Genomic DNA, 4895 nt, shown 5'->3' on the forward strand with positions numbered 1-4895 from the left:
AGACACCGATCATCTATCATACGATGAGTTTAGGTTTTTAACCCTCCCTTGGAGGCACGATATGACTTGGCAACCCTCTTATTTCTGAACATATGTAATGATCATAAAGTTTATTCAAAGGCTTATAACATTGACATGTTACCTTAAGTTGATATCTTCCCTAATAATTTGCTAAGGTTTATAACATTGACATGTTATCTTAAGTTCAGATCTTCCCCAAGAAATTTATCAGAACATTATCATATTAGAAGGTGAGATCCTCCCCAGTTATCTTCTAAGTTTGGATTATTCATAGTTGTTTCTTAAGGTGCGATCCTCCCTAGGTATTTTCTGAGTTGAGATTATTCTAAGTTGTTTCTTTAGGTGGGATCCTCCCCAGTTATTTTCTAAGTTGGGATTATTCGCAGTTGGTTCTTAAGGTTGAATCCTCCCGGATTGTTTGATAAGATCTCAATAGGGATCCTCACAGATGAACTCCTAAAGTAGGATCCTTACCAATGCGAACTACAAGGTCATAAAGGGGTCATAATTCAAGGCTTCTCCTAAGTCAAAAGATTATAAAACCTAAAGATCACCACGTTCTATCTATCCTTAAAGCTATTTTTCCAATGTAACAATTAAAGGTTTATTCTTCTATGAATTCCAACTATTTTAAGATCCCAAACTGATAACTAACTATTTCAGACTATTAAGATCTTAAGAGTTCTTGTAAAACCTGAACTCTTTAGGATCCTTATTTCCTAAGGATCCTCAGTAGACCTAATGCCACAGTCATATCAAACATATCAACCATGAAAACATAGAGATATAAAGCAACCATGGTATGAAATTAAAAGGGGTTTCCCATCAACCCCACCAGAAAAAAATATTATTTTACACAAAAGATGTTAAATAGTTTTTCACTAATCAAACCTAACAATAGGCTTGATCACCCCAAACTGACGCCTTCTCTGTATTCTTATTCTCTTCCTCTTCCATATTTTTCTTCTCTTATCGTTCTTGTCTCCTTTCCCCTGCAGGATCCTGACAAGCATCAATAGGCTTACTGGTTAGCTTGGCCAGAGCCTCACACCACCCAACTACGTTCCAGGATCCCACGTTCATGATATCCTCTGCTAACTTGATTTTTGTCTCCCAAATCACCTCAACAACACTGCTCTTGGCCTCAACTACCACCTCTTTGATCTCCACTGCATGCTCCTCTTCTCTCTCTGCTTTCTCCTTAACTAATTTCTACACCCTATGTAAAAGATCCTTGTTGGCTGCTTCCTATTCCTTCAAATCTTTTTCCTCTTGGCTAAGCTTGGCCTTAAGATCCTCGAAGGAATAAGAGATGTGATCAGCCACTTGTAAGAGATAACGATGAGAAAACTAAAGGCAGAAATAAAAAACTACAAGGGTACTTACATATTGCAAGAAGGACATCAATTTCTTCAATGCCTCGTCCACCTCGAGATTCGCCAAGTTGCACCCCTCAGCTGATTTCCTCTTTCGGGATCCTAAAGTTTTCACAAACAGGTCCATGGGAGCTTTCTTGGGAAGGCGAGAGGATAAAAAATTTTCTTTCATGAACACCAATTGATCACTGGACATGGTAGAGTAAAAAACGGCGTGGGTAAATCGAGCACCATAACAAGTAGATTTGAATCCTAAGCATGACGAAAAAAAATTATCAATTTTGGGATCCTTCAAAAAAATGAAATATAATTAAGGATCCTTAGAAATAGACATGGGGATAATGGCGGTTGAACTTTCTTAATGGCTAGGATAATCAAGCTTGAATGTTCTCTCAATCTCGGACAGGGCAAGGAAATTCTCAATCCTGTGTTTAGTGTTTTTACCAGGAGTAACGAGCTCTTCAAACTTGAAAGTTGCAAAAAACCAAATAAATTAAGGAGTGTGAATTCTAGGATCCTTAGTATAAAAATATAAAACCCTAACATTTTTAACCCAAGACTGTGGCAAGAAATTTCCATCAGGAATGGAATCGCTTTTCACGAAGGAGTATTTTCCTTTCCAAGCATCATCATTATGCTTGGATTTCAGAATGAGAGGTGACTTATCAGTTTTAACTTTTAGTAATAAACGAGAGTTCCCAAAGGTTGAAAGATCATAGACATAAGGTGTGACATCCCCAAATTTCTCGGCCAGAAAAGACCGATTTAATTTATGCTTTTAAAATAAAGTCAGAGTAATCCTTTTAAAAGATGTTGCAGAATTTGTTCCCAAAACAAAACATGATAAAAATTTTCAAAACCTTTCTTTAAGAAATATATATTTTCATTATATCTCAAAACCTCGGGATGTCATGTTCTGATACAGATCAAAAGTATAAACAAGACATTATAAGCCTTACAACAATTATTTACAACTACTGGCCTATAATCCAAAAATACCTCATCATCATCCGACTATGCTCGGGGTCCACTACCTGTAAGATAAAAATATGAGTGGGTCAGGCTTGGGAGCCTGGTGAGCATATAGGGTTTTCCACCCACAATAATAATAAATCTATTAGATTTATCAATCAATAATAACCCTGATTACCCATTCCCGTTATCCTCACTTTACGTCCCTAAACACCTATCACAAGGGACCTAACCTAAGGAATATCATCGGGATGGACACTACTGCTAAGGGGACTCCTCAGCCATACATGTCCTAAAGGCAACCATGAGGGGGATGGAGTACGCCAATGAGCATATAGTTCACCAACACTTACAAGTTGCGAACCTGCTAGTGTTCCACTGGACTGTCTAGAAAGGTTTGTGGTCGTCATATATACTCCGCTAGACGACAACAACAACAACAACAACAACATCGAGGCCTCTCTTCATTTTAACACACATCAACTATTTCGTCTACCCATGTTTTACCCAACATATTTGTAGATAAAATACATATATACAGTTTAAAACTTGTATAAAACATCTATTCAACAGTCACCTCAATTAAACAATTAATATAATTACACATAGCACGTATTTTATAGAAAATACTTCATTTCTAGGTGTAAGATGAAAGTGACTACACACTCACTTGATTTAATGATAATCGGGCAGCACTTCGTTTCCTAAAACGATCGTTTCTAATAAACTCGAGAGTTTTATTAAGAAACCGGGCTCTGCGAGGGTTGGGCTTCAAAACCGAAAAGATAAATTTTTCCGGGTCTTCGGCCACTTCGGAACGTATTTTGGGTGTTTGGTATAATACCGGGGCTTTGGGGGAAGTTGGAATGGAAGAAATATGGGTTTAAGGGTGTAAAATGACACTTTTCCAAAATATACCCGGGAGGTCTCTCACCCTTCTATTTATAGGGGCAAGGCTTCGGATCCGAGGGCTGAGAAGTGAACAGGTGTCAGCAGATCCGAGGGGCAAGTGGCGCGCATGAGGCTCGGACACCTAGTGCGACACACGTCGGTGCGAGGTAAGGCGGCTTCGGATGCGAGGAGTCACCTGGGCACGCATCGGAGTCTCGACTGCACAACGCCTCGGTGACTAAGCTCCTTCGGACACGAGGCGACACGCGGCCTGCTTCGGTTGGGCCTCCCTTCAGTTGAATCAGCAACGAGCACGTGGCATGCATGCGAGAATCCGGGTGACGTGGCCGAAATCTGTCCATGTGAAATTCCTCGGATTTCGTGTTTTTCTCGATTTTTGAGCCAAATCTTCTAAAATCCATAACTTTCGCATACGGGCTCCGTTTTTGACGTTCTTTATACGCACGCGTAGGTAAAATTACGCTCTACAACTTTCGTTGAGACTTCATCGGCTAATTTTGAATTTAATTTTGATATTATTATTTTTAACAGACCGGGACAGAAAATCCGTTAAAAATTCATAATTTCTTCATCCGACCGTTTTCGTCTGTCTTTTTACCGTTGTACTACTATTGACGAGACCTTCGATTCTCTTTTAGGTCGTGTTGGCTAAAAATCACTCGATCTAAAATTCGAGTTTTTAGCTGTCTACTGCTAAGCTGAAACTTAGAAAAATCATAACTTCCTCACAAGAAGTCAGATTTGGGCGTTCTTTTTATGCATACTATTGGTTTAACGAACACTACAACTTTCATTTAGATCACTAAGGCTAAAAAGTAGTTTATCAAAAACTCACTTTTTACGTCATTCGACACCGTGCCGGTTTTGTCGCGAAACTTCGACAGGTCATAACTTCTTCATTATAACTCGGATTTCGGTATTCTTTATATATCCGGAATCCTTGTCACGACCAATACAACTTTCTTAATAGATATCGACTTTATCGAATATTTATTTTCGACGCTCATTTTTATTCTTAATTAATTAAATCCTGATAACTAAGCATAAAACACATAATTCACATAATATTCACATAATTCCTTTTCATTTCTTCAAAATGAGTTACAAAGGTTAATCTAGACTATTACGTCAATATGAATGCCTAGCCTAGAAACACGGGCGTTACATAAGGTAACTCATTCAAAGCAATACCAAGATTCATGGAGCGGTTCAGTCGATCGACCTGTAAAGGATCCTCCAAAATGCTGGCATGGATTGAATATATAGAAATTTTGGTGATCTCAAAGAGCTCATAAATGATCTCGGGAAAAGGATAAGAAAGACCTAAGGGTGAATGAATATTCAAGAAAACAGACCCAAGAGGAAGAAACAAAGTCTCATTGGAACTTTGCATCGAAAGCACTAAAAATGGTGCCGGCAGGAAAAAACCTAACCGCTTTCAGAGCTTCGATATCGTTTTAATCAAAAGTGTAAGTTTCCTCATAATACAAGGCCTTTTGATCCACGAAATCATCGTCAGGAGCAATGTCTTGCGCGAGAGCGAGTTGGTGTTTTACCCATGATTAAAGATGTAGAAAGTTAAGGAGAAAAGAAACAAGGAAAATACCTTTGAAG

This window comes from Lactuca virosa, chromosome 5 (genome assembly GCF_052849685.1).
Source record: "Lactuca virosa cultivar CGN04683 chromosome 5, Lactuca_virosa_CGN04683_v6, whole genome shotgun sequence".
NCBI lineage: Eukaryota > Viridiplantae > Streptophyta > Magnoliopsida > Asterales > Asteraceae > Lactuca > Lactuca virosa.